This window comes from Acomys minous (assembly GCF_964271855.1).
Source record: "Acomys minous genome assembly, chromosome: 3".
Classification (NCBI taxonomy): Eukaryota; Metazoa; Chordata; class Mammalia; order Rodentia; family Muridae; genus Acomys; species Acomys minous.
The window spans coordinates 63762596-63786780 of NC_140485.1; positions in this window are offsets into that span (position 1 = coordinate 63762596).

The following is a 24185-nucleotide window of genomic DNA, read 5'->3' on the forward strand; positions in this document are numbered from 1 at the left end:
TCTTGGCTTTGTTGTCTTCCGTGAGCATTTCCTTATTTTAACATGAAAGGGAAAAGCTAACCTTGGAGTGTGTTCTGGAAAAGGATTTGCTCCCAGCCGAGGGCTGTCTGCCTCACTGTCTGCTTCTTACAATTCACGGTGACTTCTCACACTATCATTAATAAGTATCAACTATACTATCATTTATTTACCTTGTGTCAGAGTTTGTAAATGTGTGTCTATTTAATGTTTTGTGCATTCTTGTTTGTATGTTTTGCACTGGGGATGGAACTCAAGGCCTGTTTTGTGTCTTGTGTTTTGTTTTTCTGACCCTCTGTCTCTGAGCTCACGGTCCTCTGCTTTCTTTCTTCTTCTTGCTGAGTTTCCTAGACAAACCTTAAACTTCCAATCCTCCTGCATCAGCCTCCCCAGCCTCCCAGCAGCTGGGATCACATGCCTGCAGCACCATTCCCAGCAGGCAGCCTTTCTTTGTTGTATTTTGCCCTTTGGTTGGCAACAACTGTTGACTGCAGCAGCAAATTCAACAGTTGTTAAAAAAGGGGGTCCCCTAAGTAGGCTAGACAGCTGTGAGCTTGTAGCAATCCTCCTGCCTCTAACTTCTGGATTCTGGCGTTACAGCCATGTGGACCTTGCTCAGTAGATGCTTTTTCTCAGAAAAAGGTGCTAAAATCATTTAGATTCAGGGGCCACAGGCCAGGACCTGTTCTCTGGGGCACAGACTTGGGCCAGACTAGGGCTTCTCCTATGCAGGACAGGTGAGCAGGTACCTGAATAGTGCCAAGGAGAATGGACAACACTAACAGGTGTTGCCAAAGAACTGCGCCTTCCCAGCAACACTCCGGAAAGTGGTCCTTGAAAGTACTCACCCAATTTTACCGAGTGCAACGGCTCAACATGTTTTTAAGACACTAAGTTATCTCGGTGATTATCTGGTCAATGATTAGACTAACCATGTTGGAGACAAAACCAAGGAAGCCTGGAGTCCCAGCGTCAGCTGCAGAAGTGAGCAGTAAGAACAGCGGGCAAACATTAGGGAAGGGCAACTGATAGGGTTCTAAAAGGAAAGGTGCACACGATGATTGTAACCTGCTAGGCTTCCAAATCTCTGGAAACTCTGCCAAGAAGCTTAACGTTTTCAATCCCACTGCGTCAGAATCAGAATCAAACAAAAATGAACTCACAGCCTTCCTTTGAAAACTGGTTGTTGGAAAATTGCAGTGTTTTACATAAAGTCATTTCTTTGGACTATCACGTTTCCCTTTCCTCCCAGGGTCTTGACTTGAGTAATTACCATGCTGAGTGCTTTTCCTGTTGTCTTTCATACGTAAACTTTTCCATAGATCGCATGACATATGAAGGATATGCTTTTTTTTTAATGCAACATAAAATTATGTGGTCCTGGGGAATAATTTTTAAATGAGTATTTTAATATGTTTCATAAACATTTGTTTGCTTTTTTTTTCTACTGTTTGAATCACTTTAGGAATCTTGCACTGATATTTTACCTTTCTCTGTATAGTAATATAAAGGTAATCATAATTTCCTGTGTACTGGATCATTGAATCGCTATTAAGAAAAGCATGTTGGCTCACGTGTTTCATTCCAGAATTTGGAAAACTGAATCAGAGATGGGGGTTCAAGGTTCCAAAAGGCAGCATGGTCAGTTTGAGGGCAGTCTAGGTGACACTGAAAAAATACTGTCTGAGACAAAGTTTAATTCTTTTCTTTTTCTTTTTCTTTCTTTTTTTTTTTTTTTGAAAGTGGCCACAGAACATTTAATTTTCAGAAACTCCAAAATCATACAATAGACTTGACACTTGAGTTTTTCAAATTGAGACATCTACTTGAGATATGGAAGAATGGGAGATATAACTTATTTTAGAATATGGAGAACAATGGCTCATGATTTTTTAATCCTTAAAGTGAGCAGATGCCATTTTCACAATTATTATTGGCTTTATTTCCAAAATATATTAACGAAGATATTATCTTGATTATCGTGACCCTTAACATAGATTACCCTTTGATTATAGGCTTTATCACAGCATAAAGAGTAATCTCTTGACCAATCAATTTACTTGTCCAAAGTTTAAATCTTGTTTTACCCAATTTAGCGTGCTCACTCATTTTTGCATTTCATCACACACATGGATTTTGTCCTATCTACCCATCACTTTTTCTAAACTTAAATCATGCTTATTTCTTGATTTTTAAATGGGCTACTGTTTGCCTGTTTGTTTTGTTTCTTTTGAAATGATACAAATATTTAAAGTTATAGGATTTTGCCTACAGTGTTAGCTACATGTGACATTTTAACACACATGGTTCTCACACATTTCACAATGGTTTATTATTATATTACTAGTTTAGTCTTCAATCCAAAGATCTTTTGAGAACTGCTTTATGGTTAGATATTTTATTTTCCTTTATTTTACTTAAGATGGAGTCTCATGGAGCTCAGGCTGGCCTAGAACTCACTATGTAGTCCAGGATGACCTTGAATTTCTGATCCCCCTGCCTCCCTTTCCCAAGTGCTGCAAGCACAGGCTTATTCTAGCATACCCAGTTTATATGACTCTGAGGTTCAGACTCAGCAGGACCACAAGCATATTGGGCAGGGCAAACACTTTATCATCTAAGCTGCATGCCCAGCCTCACAGTGGGATCTTTGTTTATGTATTTACTCTTGACTTGGGTCATAGTATGTGTGACTTGTAACTGTCATCTATAGAATACCTAAGTTTGCGGATTTACTGACATTTCTTTTGAGTTTAAAATATTAAAGTTTAAAATGCTCCTTGTTTCTTGCAAATGATAAGAAAAGACGTTCTGTATTATTTTATTAATTTTTCCCAAATTACTTATGGACTCAAAAATTAGTCCATCTTCCAGTGTTCTGAAGACTTCCTCTCTCTGCTTCTTAGTCAATGATACTTCATCAACTTGCACTTTTTTTTACTACAAATTTGTGAATTATTTTATAATTCTTAAATTAACCCTTATATAGTTCATTTTCCTCTCTTTTTGTTTTAACTTCCGTCTTTTAGCTCCTTAAGTTTATAGTCTTGTGATCCCTCTATTCCTCTGATTTGAAGATTTTGAACAACTAAACATAATTTTCATGTGTTCATTTCCATGTTCACAATCTTGACTTCATCTCACACAGTATATATCCTTGCCATCCATCAAAAATACACACGCAAATTTCTGTATAATTTTCCCCTGTGGCAGTTTGAATAAGGATGCCCCACCACCACCACATAGGGTCACATATTTGCATGCTTAGTCCCCAGTTGGTGAATTGTTTGGAAGGATTAGGAGGCATGGCCTTGCTGGAGTAGGTGTGCAACTGGGGGTGAGCTTTGAGGTTTCAAAAGCCCCCTCCACGCCCACTACCTCCCCACCCCCACCTGCTGCCTCTGGGTCAGGAGTAAAGCTTCAGCTCCTGCTCAAGAGCCATGCCCTCTGATTCCTGTCATGAGACCGATGGTCTAAACCTCTGAAACTGTAAGCAAGGCACCAGCTGAATGCCTTCTTTTATAAGAGTTGCCTTTGTCATCATTTCTTTTCACAGCCATAGAACAATATTCCAGCAGGTTGGTCTCAAGTCTGTCTATCTTTTCCTTCCTTCCTTCCTTCTTTCCATCCTTTATAAAGGAGGAGATGAAACCCACACAGATACATCAAAATTATTTAAAAATATATAGGAAAAAAATACTTGGAAAAGTATTTGTACAGAACTTAGAGCATTAATACAACCATATTTACAGACATAACTTTAAGCCAAAGTTACAAAACCATGCTAGCTCAGGAGATAACTCATACAGCAATGGTATAGTGGAAAAAAAGAATGCATCTACTACCAGCAGGAATATAAATTAGTCCTGCCACTGTGGGAATAAGGATAAAGTCTCCTCCTCAACAACCCCTAAAATTAGAGGTATACTATGACTGCTGTGCTGACAGTGGGAGCACACACCAAGAATTCTAAGTCAGGATGCCACAGAGTTGTACATCCATGCTTATTGCTGTGCTATCCGCAGCAGCTATGATACACTATCAGTCTAGATGCCATCAAAGGACAAATGGATAAAGAATGCAATGGAGTTTTACTCAGCTTTAAGGAAAAAACAAAGTGGAGCCGTTTGCTGGGAAATAGATGCAACCCGAGGTTGGCATACTAAGAGAAATAACACACCACAGAGAAAGGCAAATATAGTCTTCCTCTCTAATTTGTGGGCCCCAGGTTTTATATACGCACATACTCCTATACCGTGTGTGTGTGTGTGTGTGTGTGTGTGTGTGTGTGTGTGTGTGTACACATGATAAAAGTACAGAATGAAAGGAAGGATACAAACGGGAAGAGGAGAAAGAAGGGTGTCAAAAATGAAGAATATGGGGAATAAATGAGGTCAAAATGTATTAAATGCTTCAAAGAAGTTATATTTATGAAGCCCTGCAATATACATAATGAATATGCAGAAACTTAAAACGTGTGACAAGATCACAGCAGGAGGAAGGAAGCCTCATCTGCAGCAAAGTGGGAGTTGCTTAGAAAGCAACTGGCTCATCCCTACAGGAGAACCCAACCATAGGAGAGCCCCTGCCTTTCCACCAACCCCCTCCCAGAACCGTGAGCAGGAGCAAAGCACACAAACCCCTGTAGTGCTTCAGGCAGACAGATGAACAAGAAAGAAAGAAAGAAAGAAAGAAAGAAAGAAAGAAAGAAAGAAAGAAAGAAAGAAAGAAAGAAAGGGAGAAAGAAAGAAAGAAAGAAAGAAAGAAAGGGAGAAAGAAAGAGAGAAAAGGAAAACAAACGGAGAAATTTTAAAATAAGAAAGAAAATTCAACACAACCCATGGAAATTAGTCCTACAAACTACATTGACTTGGGAATTTCATTAATATGAAATTCAAAACAAGTACAATAAAGGATGTCAAGAGTTCTGATGGCAAAAGCAGGCCACGTTTAGGAAGAGACAGCAATGCAGAAATGTGGAAACCCGATATAGAACCGATAGGATGCTTTAGGATTCAAGCTGAAGAAAGCAATGGCCCCGACATGTTCCTTACTGGGCTTCATACATGGAAAATTAATACTAGCGGGCTCAGAAGTGTATGTTAGGAGCTTTCTCAGCTGCAAAACAAAGGTAACACAAAAATAAAATAAACAAACAAGAGGTAGAGCCACATGACCACAAATTGGGCAAATTCCAAAGAAACATAAGAATATTGGGATACCAGGAGGTCAAAAAGACTTAAAACAAATATTTGAGGCAATAATGATAAAGTTTTATTCTCAAATTAATTCCAGACACCAAGCCACATTTCTAGGTAGTTACGTTGTTTCCAGATAACTTTACCCAGGCTTAACTCATCCAAACTTTAGAAAAACAAAGAGAATTCTAAAAGAGAAGTCAGAGGGGGAAAAAAGCATCTTTCTGTTAGAAGAACAAGAACACAAATAACATAGGACTCCGTGGTAGTACCTGTACCAAAACAGAAGCAGATAACATAAAATATTCACAGATTTGAATGAAGCAGGGAATGGGGCATGGTCTAGTTTAGAATACTGGATCTGGGAGAATTGCTCCTCAAGCCTGAAATACTTTCCAAAACAAAAGCACTATGGTAATTTGTAGTCAGCAGATCTGCCTTGCCAGGAATGTTTAAGGAGTTTCTTCGGGGAAAAGGAAAATTACATATGTCAAACTAGATCCACAAAGGGAGTGTAAGAGTGGTAAGGAAGAAGTAAAGGCAAAAGAAAATATATTTTCTTATAATTGATAGGCATTTTATTCAAATTAATGATAGCAATAATTAATCAGGTACTAATAGATATGGGCAAATGAAATAAAAGACAACTGTCTCAAACTATGGGAAGGGGCTCAGGTACTTCTCTTAAGAGGTATCTGTGCTATTACTGAAAGAGAGTGAAGCCATTTAGTAAGGACTTAAATCAAATGTAAATATGTGTTCTGAGCTATAAGGAAGTTACTAATTTTTAAAAGCATAATTGATATACTCATAAAAAAATAAAGCCATATAAAATATTTAATCATGATCAGAGAAAACACAGTGGAGGAGAATAATTTAAAATAAAGAAAATCCACCTGGGGTAGAGACAGCAGAGGTGAGCTGCATGTGGGCCCTGTCCCCCATCATCTGCCATCCCAAGGAGGCCTGTGGGTGGCCTAAGCAGCATTCAGCATAAAGCCTTCTCCACCTAGTCACTACCTTCCTGGTCTACCTGGGACACAGCCAGCAGATCCAGCAAAGCCAGCAGAGGGGCAAAACCAGCAAAGCCAGCAGAAGCCTGTGGGGCACCTGGAACACTCAGGTTCACCTGAGGCACAGCTATCAGAGACGACGCCAACGGCAACCACATGGCTAAAGGCCATCGTAAGAACACAATCAACAAGAGCCAGGGAAATATGGCACCATCAGTGCCCACATATCCTACTACAGTAAAGCCCTGAACATCCTAACACAGCCTAAGCACAACAGATGTCCTTAAATCCAACCTTATAAAGACGACAGAGGCCTTTATGGAAGAAATGAATAAATCCTTTAAAGAAATACATGAAAACACAATCAAACAGGTGAAGGATATGAGAATAAAACTCTTCAAGACCTGAAAATGGAAGTAGAAACAACAAAGGAAACACAAACTGAGGGAATCCAGGACATGGAAAACCTATGGAATGAGAACAGAAACAACAGACGTAAGCATCGCCAACAGATTACAAGAGATAGAAGAGAAAAAAAATCTCAGACGTAGAAGATATGATAGAAGAAATTAATACATCAGTCAAAGAAAGTGTTGGATCTAAAAATTTCCTGACACAAAACATGCAGGAAATCTGAGGTACTATAAAAAAAGACCTAACCTAAGATTAATAAGAGTGGAAGAAAGCAAAGAGTCCCAGCTCCAAGGACCGGAAAATATCTTCAACAAATTTATAGAAAAAAAATTCCCTGACCTAAAGATAGAGATACCAATAAACATACAAGAAGCATACAAAAACACCTATTAGATTGGACCAGAAAAGAACCTCAAAAATAATAAACCTATAGAAGAAAGAAAGAATAATAAAAGCTGAAAGGAAAAAAAAAAAAGCCAAGTAACGCACAAAGGCAAACCTATGAGAATTACATCTAACTTCTCAACAGAGTTTCTAAAAGATAAGAGAGCCTGCACAGATGGTTGGCAGCCTCTAAGAGACCATGGATGTCAGCCTAGACTATTATAACCAGCAAAACTCTCAATCACAAGATATTCTAAAACAAAACCAAATTTAAACAACGTCTATCCATAAATCCAGCACTACAGAAAATACTATAAGGAAAACTCCAGCACAAAGAGATTAACTGCGTCAAGGAACACACAGGAAACAGATAATTCCACACCAGCCTCCCACCCCGAAAATAAGGGAAGCGCACAGAAGCGCACACACACTAACACCACCAACATCAAAATAAAGGGAATCAACAGTCATTGGTCATTAATATCTCTCAGCATCGGGATCAATGGACTCAATTCCCCAATAAAAAGACACAGGCTAACAGAATGAATGTGGAAACAGTGTCCACCATTGTACTGCATACAAGAAACACACCTCATCCACAAAGATAGACCTTACCTCAAAGTAAAGGGCTGGAAAAAGTCTTCCAAGCAAATGGATCCAAGAGCAAGCTAGAGTAGCCATTCTAATATATAATAAAATAAGCTTTCAGCCAAAATTAGGGAAAAGATATGGAGACGGACATTTCATACTAATCAAAGGAAAAATCCATCAGGCAACATCCCAGTTCTGAGCATATATGCCTGAAATGCAAGGGCGCCCATATCTGTTGACGTTATTTTTATTAAACGGTGTTTCTTTCTCATGGCTTGTTTCTTAACCCAGCTATCACACAAATACTGAGACTCAAATAACTGAGGCTCCCTTATAACACAAGGCTTCACAACACAATCTGAGCAGTTTATGTCTGTTATTACTCTTTTATGTTATTTTGTCATACTCCAAGTAAACATCCCAGCGATACTTGCATTTTTATAGTTTTCATGGTCTCTAGCTCCTTCCTCTTCAACTTCCTTTGCCCTTTCCTCTTCATTGCTTCCCTAACTCCTTCTTCCCTGGCTGGAAGGAAGTCCAGCCCTATTCTCTTCCCCTGTCCATCTATTGGTTGTAAGCTGCTTTATTGACATAACAGAGGGACACTTGGGGACCAGAGTTCACACAACACTTAGACAGAAAATCAGAATTTAAACTACACAATAACTTTATGCCTACATCTCCCTCTTTTAGTCTAATGAAAGGCTCCTTTTCTTATAATAACAAACCATATATGACATACCAATTATGAAAATTATTAGGTAAGACTTACATTTGCATAAAATACTTTACTGTCTATCAATTCTTATCATCCTAAATAATTTAAGTTTAACTGTGAGACTATAACTATCTAGTCTTCAACCCCATCAGAGATTCAGGAAGGAATGAATATTATCTAAATATGTAGGAAGTGCATGCAGGAAAGCAGCTGCCAAAAATATAGAAATGATAGAGATATTTAATTGCCTGAACAGTCCCTCAAAATTTCACCATAAGATTGGAGCATCATATTCAGCCTTCTGGCCCCAAGATATTTCAGACTTTTCTGTGAAGCAGGAATTATAAATGATTTGCCTCCCTTGTCCTTGCAAAGCTCAGCAGACAACTCTCCTGCGTCCGGTTTGTCCTCTTTAGACAGTATTCTGTCTGTAATTGACACTGTGGCATTTTCTCACCCAGTGGTTACTTTGCCACATATGAAGAAGACTACAATGCTCTTTGAAGCATGCTGCCAGGAGCATACCTATCTCATGTCAAAAAAAAAGCCTTAAGTTACTACAATCTTTAAACGTCATATTTTGTAGATCTTTGAGGTTTTTTTTTTTTAATATCATCTATGTATCTATTTTACCTGAATTGCTTGTTTCTAGCTATTTTTTTATTGGTCAGTCTAGGAAACTTATTTTTGTAATTAACTAAACTAGTATCTAACATGAACATGAGTTTGACTGTCTGACTACTATACATTTCTTACTTATCCTAGACAGTTCATAATAGTAGCTTTGAAAATGGCTAGAACTTAACACTGCAGTTTTAAGAATTACATAGATACACTACTTTAGCACGTTGTAACAAAATATAATACCAAGATCTATACCAATGTAAGATTTTTGGCTTATAAATGTCCTTTGGTCTAAAAGTAGATTCAATAACCTATCCTTTTATTTATCATTCGTATAACCAACCCCTTTAAATAATAACAAACATCTATTACTCATAGAATAACCAAAAACCATCCCCCTCTAACCTCCGCATGGAAACGGCACATAGTTTTCTTTTGGGGGAAGCAAGAAAATTTGGAGATTGTACCATCTTAATAAAACTAGCTGAAACATTTTTCTGTCTAGTCTTTGAATACTGAGGAAGTTCGAAGCTTAACGAAGTCCAGACCAGAACAGTCTGTGATGCTGGGCAATCTACATAGCCATTTTGAAATTTTCCCAGATGAAGATTTTCAAGGAAACAGTGTTATTGAGGCCATCTATAAGGCAGGATCATCTGAGCTACTTGCTTTGTTTTTTGTTGTTGTTGTTGTTGTTGTTGTTGTTTTTTGGTTCTGGTCCTCTTGTTCTGCAAAATATTAGTATTATACATTTTTTTTGTATTAATATATGTGGGCTGTGCACTGAGCACAGTCAATTGGAAATGATTATTTGTAAGACAAATTTTTATCTATGCCATTTCAAAGAAGAGCGTGATGAGCTCAGAGGATTTTGTAGCCAAAGGTTTATTGCCATGGATAGCTGAAGTCCTGGATGACGACATTTTCATGTCTCAGTCAGTCTCAGAGGCGTTCCCACGTGTAGGGATCAACAAATTATGTTACCTGTCCTGTTTGGCAGTTTGAAATCATGTAAGTATAGACTGATATAATTTAGCAGTCTCCTTTTTTACCTAGGTCTATTTTATTCCAACCTTTCTCAAAGGAGCATGTTGAAATCAAAGCAAGGCTGTATAATTATAAATATCCTCTTCTGGGATCTCAGATACTGCTCTATCAGGCTAGGCCACTACCTGTTTACTGAGAAAACGCATCCTGTTTTAGAGACAGGCCAGTTGCTCTGAGCAAAAGAAAAGGCATTAAGCTTTCAATAAGCTTTACATGAACTTCCATTTTATTTTAGAGTTTATGTGTACCCTAGGCATCTTGTACCTGGGTTTTTACATTTGCTGTGGGTGTTTTTGTCTCACTCCTTCTCTCCATAGGGGATGGACGCTTTCACCTTTTAGTTCTAAATGTCCTTCTTTAGGCTTTCTAGTACTTGCTATATAGGGTAGGCCACTACCTGTTCCCTGAGAAAACACATCGGGTTAGGAAAAATCCACCAAGACAACATCCCAATTCTGAATATATATGCCCCAAATGCAAGGGTACCCATATCCATCAAAGAAACATTACTTCAGCTTAAATCACACATAAAACCCCACACATAAATAGTAGGAGACTTCAACACCCCACTCTCACAGATCATCAAGACAGAAACTAAATAAAGAAATAGTGACATTAATGGAGAAACAGAAACTAAGGTGAGAAATAATCAAACTAATGGATGTTATTACTCAAATGCACCTAACAATGTCTACAGAACACTCCACTCAAACATAAATATACCTTCTTTTCAGTACCTCCTGGAACCTTCTCCCAAACTGACTATGTAGTTGGTCATAAAGCAAGCCTCAACAGATACAAGAAAATTGAAATAAAACCTTGTATTCTATCAGATCACTATAGATTAAAACTGCACTTCAACAAAAACAGGACCAACCAAAAGCCTAGAAAGGCATGGAAACTGTACAATTCTCTACTCAATGACCACTGGGACATGGGTGAACTAAAGAAATTAAAGACTTTCTAGAATTCAATTAAAATGAAGGCACAACATACCCACCATTTGTGAGACACAATGAAAACAATGCTAAGAAGAAAGTTTATAGCACTAAGAGCCTTCTGAAAGAAGTTGGAGTGTTCTTATACTAGCAATTTAAAAGCATGCCTGAGAGCTCTAGAGCAAAAAGAAGCAAACACACACAAGGGGAGTAGAATGCAGGAAATAATCAAACTCAGGGTTGAAATCAATAAATTAGAAACAAATAGAATCAACAAAACCAAGAGCTGGTTCTTTGAAAAAACAATCAACCAAGATAGACAAACCCTTAACCAAACTAACAGAAAGGCAGATTACTGTGTCCAAATTAACACAGGAAGAAATGGAAAAGAAGTCACAAAAACAGATGCTGATGAAATCCAAAGAATCATTAGCTCTTACTTCGAAAGCATGTATGCCACAAAATTCTAAAATCTAAACGAGATGGATGGTTTTTTTGATAGTCAATATCATTTACTCACTTTAACTCAAGATCGGGTAAACAATTTAAAGAGACCTATATCCCCTAAGGAAATAGAAGCAGTCATTAAGAAACCCCCCCCAGAAAAGATTGTTTTAGCACAGAATTCTACTAGATTTTTTAAAAAAAAACTAATACCAGTACTCTTCAAACTATTCCAAAACTTAGAAACAGAAGGAATATTGCCAACCTCATTATATCAGGCCACAGGCAGCCTGAAACCTAAACCACACAAATACCCAACATAAAAAGGGAATTTCAGACACAGATGCAAAAATTCTCAGTAAAATACTCACAAGCTGAATCCAAGAACACATCAAAAATATCATTCACCATGACCAAGTAGGCATCATCCCAGGGATGCAGGGATGGTTCAACATACAAAAAAAAACCATCAATGTAATCCACCATATAGACAAATAGAAAGAAAAAGATGATCATCTCATTAGATGCCAAAACCCTTTTGATGAAATCCAACAATACTTTAGGTTAAAAGTCTTGGAGAGACCAGGTATACAAGGCACATACCTAAACACAATAAAGACAATATATCACAGGCCAATAGCCAACATCAAATTAAATGGAGAAGAGCTTAAAGCAATAACACTGAAATCAGGGAGAAGACAAAGCTGCTCACCCTCCATATCTCTTCATATAATACTTGAAGTCCTGGCTAGAAAAATAAGACAACTAAAGGACATCAAGGGGATATAAAGAGAAAAGGAAAAAGTTAAAATACCACTATTTATTGAAGTCCAGCTTTGACATCAACCTGGGAAAACAGGTGGGAAGTGAATCCTGTGGCTGACTGGCCAGTGACCCTGTAGACTTTCTCTAAGGACAACTTTCCAGACCGGAACTGATTGTTATTAGCAATAGCTTCCACTGATGGTGGCAAGCTGGTAGTAGGGCTGATGGCTCCTAGCAGGGGCTTGCACTGATGGTGGTAAGCATCTAAAGAAAGAAAGGGAAAAAAAAGAAAGAAAAGAATCATACACACACACACACATACACACACACTTACACTTGATGATGAAGTGTAGACTCCAGCAGATAAATTTCAACAAAGAAAAAAAGCTTCTTTTTTTCAAGTTTTTCTTACTTTACAATTCATATACATACATACATACATACATACATACATACATACATATATACGTACATACATACACACCTTAGTGGATAGAAAAGATTTCAATGAAACCTTACACACATATTCACATCTTTGTAGATGAAAAAAGATTCCAACTATTTTCTCCCATAGCTTATATATCTCAGTAAGGTCTTTCACGCAGTACAAAAATCACTATGTGTTTACATTCTATTTCTCCATAAATAAATGATTACAGTGGATATACATAAGAAAATCATGTTCCCCAGCGCCTTCACATGATCAAATGTTTTACATATAATGGATGAGGAACAAACATGAATAAGAAGTTATTTCCAAGAATCCACATACATTTGTACCTAATCAACTTGTTACATATTAACAAAGTATAAGCAACGCAAGGGAATTTCTCAGCCAGCTTTTCTCTACTGGCAGGCTACAATTTGCAGTTACAAAGAAGGAATCAATTATCTTAAGAAATAATCTTATAAAGATCTTAAAGGAGCCGGGCATGGTGGCGCATGCCTTTAATCCCAGCACTCGGGAGGCAGAGGCAGGTGGATCGCTGTGAGTTCGAGGCCAGCCTGGTCTACAAAGCGAGTCCAGGACAGCCAGGGCTACACAGAGAGACCTGTCTTGAAACTCCCTCCCAAAAAAAGATCTTAAAGGAATCACAAATCCAAACTCCTATATAAAAATAATCAGCCATTTCTACTTTAAGACCTAAAGGTGCTCGTCTACTCACTAATATGTTTTATTAAATCATATCAGGAAGCTGAGGGCAGAAAAATAGAATAAGAAAAACGATTGTCATCTCAGTCACCAGCCCATCTTGAAAGAATCACATCAGCCAATGCTGCTATGGGTCATTGTTCTTGTTTTGCCAACCTCAAAAAGTCCTTAGTTTTACTAATAAGAATGTACTTTCTCTCAACTTCAACTGTCCCCTAAGATTTCCTGCATCTGAGCCAATAGCAAAAACATCTTTATCTCATGGTACTAAACAATCTATTTTTCCCTAAGATTTTGTACGTCACAGCTACTAGCAAAAATATCTTTACCTAACCTTGTTGTACAATCTATTTTCCAAATTCTTCCTAAAGGTAATGATCATTTTTAGCAATCTACATCTGTAGATCGTTTTCAAAGGTGGTGGTTGAATCATTTATCTGCTCCAGCAGCAATGCCTGAAAGAGATCAAGCATTGTTATTGCTTATGCCAATGATACTGCCCAGTGAGGGGCTAGGAGCCCCCTTTATAGTGTTCACACAATTCACATAAGGGGCTTATAAGGACCACAAAGGTAACAAGCAGAGCTATGCTACGTGACAGCATGAAGACCTCGGGACACGTAGTTCTTGGGATTATGCCTCGCCGAGACACAGCCATCCTGGGTATGCCAACTGGTGGGCTGCATGCCATGAACTCTAGAGCTGTTTTGCTGTTCCTTCTGCATGGCCCTAACAGCTACTCACAGATGATATGATAGTATACATAAGTGACTGCCAAAACTCTTTAAGAGAACTCCTACATCTGATAAACACCTTCGGCGAAGTGGCTAGTTACAAAATTAACTCAAAATATCAGTAGTCCTCCTTTATACAAGTGATAAATGGGCGAGAAAGAAATTAGGGATACAACGCCCTTCACAATAGCCACAAATAATATGAAATATCTTGTCATAATTCTAACCAAGCAAGTGAATGACTTGTATGACTTTGAACTTACAGATATCCTCCTGCCTCTGTCTCCCAAGTGCTGGGATTAAATGCATGTTCCACCACTGCCCAGCTCAATATAGGAATCTTTAATTCTCTTCAGTTTAACATCTTTAGTCATCAAAGAAATGCAAATCAAAACATCACTGAGATTCTATCTTATACCTATCAGAATGGCTAAGATAAAAAACTTAAGTGAGAGCATATTTTTGGCAAGGATGTGGAGAAGAAACACTCCTCCATTGCTGGTGGGAGTGCAAACTTGTACAACCACTGTAGAAATCAATCTGGAGGTTTTTCAAAACACTGAGAATAGTTCTACCTCAAGACCCAGCTATACCACTCCTAAACATACTCAAAAGATGCTCCACTGTACCACAGGGAGACTTCCTCAACCATGCTCATAGCAGCTATATTAATAATAGGTAGAATTTGGACACAACCTAGATATCCCTCAACTGAAGAATGGATAAAGAAACTGTGGTACCTTTACAGAATGGATATGCAGGGATAAAGATGGAGCAGAAAATGAAGGGATGGACATCCAAAGACTGACCTGACCTGAGACCACTCCATAGGAGAGAGCCAACCTCTGCCACTATTAATGAAACTCTGCTATGCTGGAAGACAGGACCCTAGCATAAACTGTGCTCTGAGAGGCCCCACCCAGCAGCGGATCGAAACAGATGCTGAGACCCATAGCCAAACATTAGGCAGAGCTCAGGCAGTCTTGTCAAAGAGTGAGGGGAAAGATAGAAAGTCCTGGAGAGGACAAAAACTCCTCAAGAAGACCAACAGAGCCAACTAACCTAGGTCCATAGGGACTTACAGAGACTGAACCACCAACCTATGAACATGCATGGTGTGGATCTCGGCCTATGAAATATATGTAACTGATGGGCAACTTGGTCTTCATGTGGGTCGCCTAGGAAGTGGAATGGGCATTGTATCTGACATAAACTCTCCTGCCTGCTTTTGGATGACTTTCCCTTAACTGGGCTGCCTTGTCTGGGCTCAGTGGAATAGGATGAGCTTAGTCCTGATGGGGCATGATGTGCTGGGATGAGTTTTTAAGGGGGAAGGGCTCCCCTTTTCTGAGGAGAAGGGGAGGGACAAGGGGGAAAAGGGTAAGACCAGGAGGAGAGGATGGAGGGGGCAGTGATCAGGATATAAAATGAATAAATAAATAGATAAATTTAATAAAATTTTAAGAAAGAAATTGTAACACTCTGAACATGTTTGTAAACATGGCAGATACCAATCTAATGGCATTCTCTGTGACATTTGCCATTTATTTAATTAATCTATAAACTGTAATCATGTAATTGATTGCTGTTATCACATGGAATAAAGAGCCACTTATTTGTCTTTCAATAAACACTTCCAACAAGAATGGCCTGCCTATTCTCATTAAACACTTTAAGAGCAGATAGATAGATAAGCTGCAACAATAATCTGGCTACTAAGAATCCACTTTAACTACAAAGATTAAATATAGATTAAAAGTAAAACGCCGAAGAAAGGACAAAATATGCAGGTGCTAATCAAAAGAAGCCTTGAGTTGCTATATTGATTTTGGACAATTCAGGGTTCAAGACACAAGAAATTATAAGGGATAAAAGGGAATTACATAGCAATAAAAGGAGTCAATTATCGAAGACATAATAGTCTTTAATGTTTTTGAAGTTAAGAAACACCGTGATATCTAAGGAAAGCAAGCAGTAGTGAGCTGCAAGCACAAACAGAAGGACTCACTCACTATTCATGTTGGAGATGTCAATAATGACCTCCTACCCCATCAGTAACGCAACAGGCCATCAGAGCAATAGAAGGGGCTGACTGGACTGATGAACAGACATGGTCTATAGAATACTCAGTCAACAAAAACATTCTAAAACTAATTCAGAACTTTCCCCAAAATGTACCATATCCAAGGCCACAAAACTCACACACTCCCAAATTTAAAAGAAGAGAAATCTGATTAAGTATGACTTAGACCATATTGGGTGTACAGTCTTAATCAATAAAACAAATAGAGATGGAAATCACAGAGCTTTGGGGAGATTAACCTACTAAATTATGCATGATTCAAAGAGGAGGGGTCTTGGAGAAATTTTGTTTTGAAAGCCTAAAACAAGTAAAAAAAAAAAAAAAAACAACAATGCACCAAAATGTGCATCTCGCTTGCAACAAAAGCGGTATTTTGAGGGGAATGCACGGCATAAAAGACGTGTGTGGGAAGATGGAGCAAGGTCAGCCTCTGGCCTTCCAACCTGACGTCGTAAAGAAAGAGCAGAGCTAGAAACCTGAAACAAGCAGGAGAGAAGTCCAGGCAGCTGTGCCAGAAAGCCACGCAGAACTGGAAGTAACAGAGGAAGAACCAAGGAAGCAAGAACTGGTTCTTTGTAAAGATGACTAAAATGTATAGGCCTTTATTTACTAGCACAGGAAAAAGGAGAGAAGACACAGTTTCATAATCGTAGAAGTGTTGCTTGGACAGATGTCTCAGCCGCCAAGAGCGCTTGCTGCTCTTTCTGAGGATTGCAGGTGGGTCCTCAGCACCCCGGCTCCAGGGCATCAAGTGGCTCTCATGGTAACTACAAGGATCTGAACTTATACAGACACACATCAATAAAAAAATCAAGTAAATCCTTCTTTAAAGTATAAAGGCTTCTACCATTGATCCCATGGTAGCTTTTTTGTCACAGATTTGATAATCTATGTGAAATAGGCTGGTTTCTTACACGACATAAATAATATAGATAGCTTCAACAGGCCTCAGATCTATTAAAAATTTAAACCAATAAGGCATAACTTCACAAAAGAGAAAGTGTCAGGCTCAAGAGCCACTGCTGACCTTTATCAAAAAGAAACAACAGCAGCTCCCTACAACCACTTCCACATTGCTGTGTGATTAAAGCCACAGCAAGCTTTTAAAACGGAAGGAAAAAAGGCAGATATCTAGAAGGGGGGATGGGGGGGCTCACACCTCTGGACTAGATGCAGCTGTTTCACACCCAGGCTCCTTTGATGTACTGATGCCTCTCATTCTTTCATGCCCTGTGCATATTTATTCATCTGAGGTAAGGGGCAGAGGCTGACTGACAGCAACTTCAAGGAACGAAGGCTCTGGGGTCTCTACAATTGTATCCTTTGCGCAAAGAAACCTCTTGAGAAAGGAGAAACAGTCCTGAATGCCACAGAAATGTGTGTGTGTGTGTGTGTGTGTGTGTGTGTGTGTGTGTGTGTGTGTGTGTGTTACTCGAGTGACTGCATGCATGTTCATATCTATATGGACCTATGAATGTACAAGTGTGCATACATGGGCACGGGCACGTGTGGAGACCTAACGTTGATACCTCTTTCTGGGTTGCCTCCCACATTACATGCTGAGATAGGATCTCTCACTGAACCTGAGCTGATTCTCATTGAGAATGCTGCCTAACAGACTCTTGTGCAAAGAGCCCACTGATAAGGCTCTACCGTCACTGAATGAGTATTCTGAGTAATCCTTACATCCATTAGGGAATTATTACTTTCTCAGGATTCTATTTGGCCTTTAGCTTGTGAAGTGACTCTAAGGCACAACATTTCCCAGTGAGCCTTGTTTTTCCTCGCAGATGCTGAAGTCTCCAAAGATTCTTCTGGAGACCCATATGCTGACATCCTATTGGTATATTCTGACTTTTTTTTAATCCGACCCCTGAATCTGAACTATAAGTCATGGGAAATGACCATGCATTCTGTATTTTACAAGGATTTGCAGAGAGGGTAACAGTCACCTAAAAATGGCCAATCTTTTTACCCGTTCGGAAGAATCTGTTACTATGGGCAGGACAGGAATGCAAAGAGCAGACTTGGACTGCCTAAGGATACCTCAGGCAGCTTTCTTAACTTCCAGAAGACTCGGTTTCCCTGTTAGTACCCAATAACAGAGTGTATCACAGACAGCTGTAAGCAAGTGTGCAAAAATATACTTGAGGCCAGGCATCCAGTGCAAAGAATAATTAAGTAAATATACAGTCACCATATTGTTGTACATTAGCACTGTTCTTGCTGGTCTTTTCTGCAGATCCTTCTATGAATGAAGATTTCCAGATTCAGACAGCATATATGAAGAACCCTTGGTTCAACCGTCCATCACATCCTTACGTTCATATGTTTGAGCAGATTCCTTCTTCCCGCCAACATGCTTTCTTCTAAAAACATAGAATGATGGCCTAAGGTTGATCTCAGTGAAAATGCTTGCCTGTCATGTTCATGTCAATCTACCACAAATATAAGAACATCTATATTTATATTTATTTATTTTTATTTTATATTTATATTTATAAATATATATATTTGCAGTAGGTTGAATATATATTTATTCATAGATGGTCATACCCTCACCCTTGTCGTGGCCCTAAAGCCTGGTATAAAAAAGGATTCAGTGGTGATCGTCTTGTGCTGGAGAGTGACCTATGATGCCCACTATAATATGTTGTTTAAATATAAATATACACAAATCTATGATATATTCATATATAATTATATATATTTCTCAGAAATGATCAAAAGATTTGTTCATTTTTATGTATATATGTGTTTGCCTGCATGTACATAAGTGCACACACCAAAAGGGAGCATCAGGTCCCCTGAATCTGGAGATATAGATGGTTGTAAGCCATTGTGTGGGTGCTAGGAACCAATCACAGGTCCCCTGTAAGAGCAGCCAGCTCTCTTAACCAATGAGCCAGCTGTCCAGCCCTGAGTACTAATTGTTTAAAAGTCTGTTTACCATGCATTTTCTGACTGACCACACGGATTCAAAAAGTAAAGCCTGAAAAGAGAAATTGAATTGTACAATCCCGTATTAGGTCTTCCTAGAATTTGTCATCCCATGAAGTTTAAAGAAAACAAAATGAGTAGCCCGAACCCCAGATGTTGACATTTTCCCCAGCATCTTGGCGCCCTATTAGCTCAGCTGGTCTAGACACATCTCAGCAATTAGCATAGTTGTGCAGGCAGCTCTCAGGCTACTTAAGCTGACACTTTGAAATATTAGCAAGGAATTACTGCAGGTGCGGTGATTTGGCAGAGTGCCAGCAGTAAGTTTGCACGAGCCCAGAATTTTAAAAAGTTGTCTGCACTAGCCCTTATCTGACTAAGATGTTAGAATTAGAGGCGAAAATCCCGTTTTCTTTGGCAGCATCTTGTTTCATCTAGACAGTATCACCAGTTTCCCTACGGAAAAGGAAGCATTATTTGGTAGGCTTTTGCAGCGGATGCCATCATTGTAAACTGGACGCAAGCCCAGAGAAAGCTCTATGGCAGGTTGACAGAGTAGAGGACACTTCTGTGCCCACCAAGCCAGCCAGCCCAGGTATTTTACCGCTCTGAACTCTTCAAATGCCTCTCATCTCTACCACACACCCTCACACCCAACTACAGTTTTTTTCTCGAGAACCTTCACTCCCATTAGCCTTAGTTTCCTTATTAGGCCGTGGAAGGCTATTACTGAAAAAGAAATGAAAGCTGTGGATAATCACAGCCATAGAGCCCTGTCGTGCAAGATGTTGTAAAGGATTCATTATAAACCTTCTTAGATGTGATAGGGGAATGCCGGCAACGGCGGGAAGTGTCCTTCATCAATACTAGAATGTAGATATTAAAAATACTGGTTAGCAACAATATTTTATTTCTTTGAAAACTCCACACATGTAAACAATGCATTTTGATCACATCCACCCCACTTCCCACCTTAAACTGCCCCCACAGACTCCCTTAAAGCTCCTCCCTCTCCCAAATTGGTATTTCCAAATTTTTATAGTCCATTGAAACTAATTAGTGTCTACCTCGTGTGCTTGGGACCATCAACCAGAGTATGAGCAACCTATAGCTGGCCACACCTCCAAAGAACATCGATTCCCTTTCAAGAATCCATTAGCTGCTGATAGAACCTCACCTAGGGGTGAGGCCTTGGGATCCCCTCCCACATCCGTGCTGGAATTTTCACTAGCTCGATTTGGTGCAGGTCTTTTGTTGGTAGCCATGACCTCTGTGAGTTCCGGCGTGCAGCAGCCATGTCATGTCCGGGTGACAGCATTTTATAGCACTCTTCCCTATCCTGTAGTCCTTGCATTCTTTCTGTTCCCTGTCCAGGACGTTGCTTGAACCTTGGGGGGGGGTGCTTGATACAGATGTCCCATTTATGTCTGAACACTCAGTCATTAATTATAAAATATAATTTTAATTCTTTCAAAGGAGCTTAAGCAGAGGTACCTTGCATGCGCGGTGCAATGAGGCTCCGTAGACATAGGTTATATTAAACACACTACTCACTTTATGTGTTAATTTTATATCCTGTGAGTTTTATTATTCAGTGTTATCATTTAAAATTTGCACTAACTCCTGTCGTTTTACTGAATTGTATAGTCCTTTATAGCCACAGAAAATGTTTATTTCTCCTTCAATTACAATAGATAGTTTTTGGTTGGAGTTGTATTTCTGATTATGGACTATATATCTCCAGACTTTTCAGTTCATAAAGCTTTCTATTGTATAATGTGCTATTACTCTGGTGGGTCTGCCCTTACAAAGCGATTTAACTCTCCTCTCTCTTGCAGCTTTCAACGCCCTTTCTTTATTCCTTCTTGTTAATGTTTTAACCAATATATGTCATGTGGAATTTATTTTCTGTTCCTGTCCACTTAATATTTCACTACTGCCATTAATATGGACTGCCATCTCTTTTTCTAGGTTTGGGAAATTTCATTGTATGGTTGTTTTGAAAATATTTTCTGTGCTTTTGGTTTGTTAGTCTTTTATGCTCATACTTCAAGGATTTGGTCTCTTCATGGTATCCAAACTCTCCCATGTTCTGTTTGTGTATATTTTTAATTTATCTTTGACCTATAATTAATGGATCAATTCCTTTACCTTGTCTTACAGCTCTGATTCTGTTTCCTACATGATCCTTTTTATTGGTAAAGTTATCCACTGGGTTTTTGAATTTGGTTTATTGAGTTAAAATCATTATTTCAAGGTGGCTTTTCTTCAGAAATTATATTTCTTCATTGAATTCTGTTTTCATATCTGAGATTGATTTCATTACTTTGCATTCATGCCATCTTTGAGTTGTTTGAACACAGTTATAATTACTTATTTTGAATTTCTTTCTTTCTTTTAAATAGCCTTAGTTAACCTGGGGCAGGGCAAATATTAATCCCTAAACTACTTCCCATAGTGGGGCAGGAATGGAATACTTGCCCCAATCCCATGCCATCTGATTCTAATAATTTCTATAAAGCTACCTCCCGTCCATAATCCCAAATACTTGCTAATTGTTCTTCATCTGGGTCAAATCTCTATCCACGCTGGCCATGTGCTTCTCCTCCATCTAATATTTTGAACTCTTATTCAAAGCTCTAGTGGCATATTTGCTTAGTGTAGACAAGAATTCCTTGTCTGGAAGTTTTTCCAAGCCTTTGTCACTGGGGTTACTTACTTACTTACTTACTTACTTACTTACTTACTACAACTTAGTAATTTTTGGAGAAGGCATGTTGTCTTGGATTTTTTTATGTTGTATTTTTTTTCTTTGCTGTGTATTTGGAGTTGAGTCTTTTCTTTTCTTTTCTTTTCTTTCTTTCTTTCCTTCTTTCCTTCCTTCCTTCCTTCCTTCTTTTTTTTAACTCACGGCACCTTTCTCCTTTCAGTGGAGGCATGTGCCGTGCTCAGGGATGGACTGTGTCATAGAACGGTTGAAGCATCATCTTCTACTGTCAGACTAGTATTCAGGGCTACAGGTTCTTCTGAGGGTTTGTTAACATCTTCAATAACGGTAATGATCCAAAGGTAACCGTTGCATATCCCTGGCTGATCCCCAACTCCATCAATATCTGCAGTAACCCTGCCATTGGTTAGCTCTGGCCTAACCTATGCCCCCATGTCCATCCATTCCTGTTGTGGGATGCTGCACACCTCAGCACGTTATCCTGGGTCGGCTCTGATTCTATTCCTGGGATCACAGCTTTTAGCATATGTGTGGGACCTGTGTATCTCTGTGTGCTTTACTCTGAGTCATCTCTCTCTTTCTCCAATATAAAAGTATTTTGTGACCCATTAAGAATGGTGTGTGTAGAGCCGGGTGTGGTGGTGCACGCCTTTAATCCCAGCACTCAGGAGGCAGAGGCAGGCAGATCTCTGTGAGTTCAAGGCCATCCTTGTCTACAAAGTGAGTTCAGGACAGCCAGGGCTCCACAGAGAGACCATGTTTTAAAAACCAAAAACAAAATGTAAAAAAAAAAATAGTGTGTGAAAAAATAAAATAAAAAAGAATAGTGTGTTATATATAAATATACAGTATAACACAATCCTTTTCTCAGCATTCTTGCATCCTCTAATGCAGTGGTTTTCAAATGTCCTGTGCTGTGACCCTTTAACACAGTTCTTCATGTTGTGGTAACCCCAACCATAAAATTGGCTCTGTTGCTACTTCTTAACAGTAATATCATAATTATGAATTATAATGTAAATATCTGTGTTTTCTGAAGGCTTTAGATGACCCCTGTGAAAGGGTCATTCAACCCCCAAAGGGGTTGCAACTCACAGGTTGAGAGCCTCTGCTGTAATAACTGAGGAAAAATAAACAAGAACAGCAGCCAGCCTGGCCAGCTTGAATGTCCTCACCATCCACAGAGGTGACTCTGGTAGAGGAGTTGTTCCCAATGGGTTCCTGTCTGATATGGAATTTCGTTCCATTCTGGCTTGCTACTAAATCTATAGTGTGTCGATTCATGTTAATAGATTTTCTACCTGTTTTCACAAACTAAAAGTAACTGTTTTGGTTTTTTTTTTTCCCTGAATGCCCAAAGCCTAGGACACAGTGAGACTTTGGCGTACTGTTTCATTTGAGTCTGTTTCTGTTCTGCTGTACATGCACGCATTGTTCCCTGTGGCCACCTCACTCCTTTCCTTCAGAGAGCAACACTTCAAGAGCCGCAGAGCCAGGTGTCACTCTGGGACACTCGGGCCACACAGCTACTTTGTTGTCATTAGATTTTAGAATGTCCTTTTCGTGTCTTGCTTTGACTCTTGATTCTTCTGTGGGGCTAGAGCCAGAACCAGGGGGCCTCTATATGTTACATAAAAGCTCAATCACTGAACCCAAACTCCAGATACTTAGAGTTGGGTTTTTAACTTAGAATTCATGATGGAAATAAGATGCCATGCATACAGTGTGAACCATTTTGATTTTAATCTGTAGCTATGTAGAATGAAATAAGATTTGAGTCTACTACTTACCAGAGACCCACTGAACTGGAGTAGTAAAGCTTATTTAAAACTTGACGGGCCAAACTTCAACTTAGAAGAACAAAATAGGTTATGAAGCAAATATAAGCAATCACTACAAAACAAGAAAACACAGTCAAGGAATAAGAACAAACTCAATACAAATGATAATACGGCAGGTTTAGACCCTAAAACATAAATTGTTAAGCATATTAATTATAGGACAAAAGTTTGTCTGACTAAATTTATAAACAGATTAAACACAAGAACATAACCCAAGTATTCTGTCTACAAGTCTGTCTCGAATATGAGACCCCATTAGTCTGCACTTACATAAGACACCGCATTTGGGGCCACAGAGTAAATGGTGCCAGAGATACTGTATTCTTTTTACAATCCGTTGAGTTGATAATTTACGTGAAAACCTGTCTGGAAAAAAAACACCTATTGACAGTTCTCCCAACAGAAAAGTGTGTCTTTATCTGACCTTTAACCCTGTGAGTCACATGTGACTGCTGTGACAAATAGAAAATAGCACCGGTGAGGCCACCTGATCTCTGATGTTCAGAAGTGACTGTGGAGCTACTGCTGACTGCTGTCAAGAGTTTAATTGGA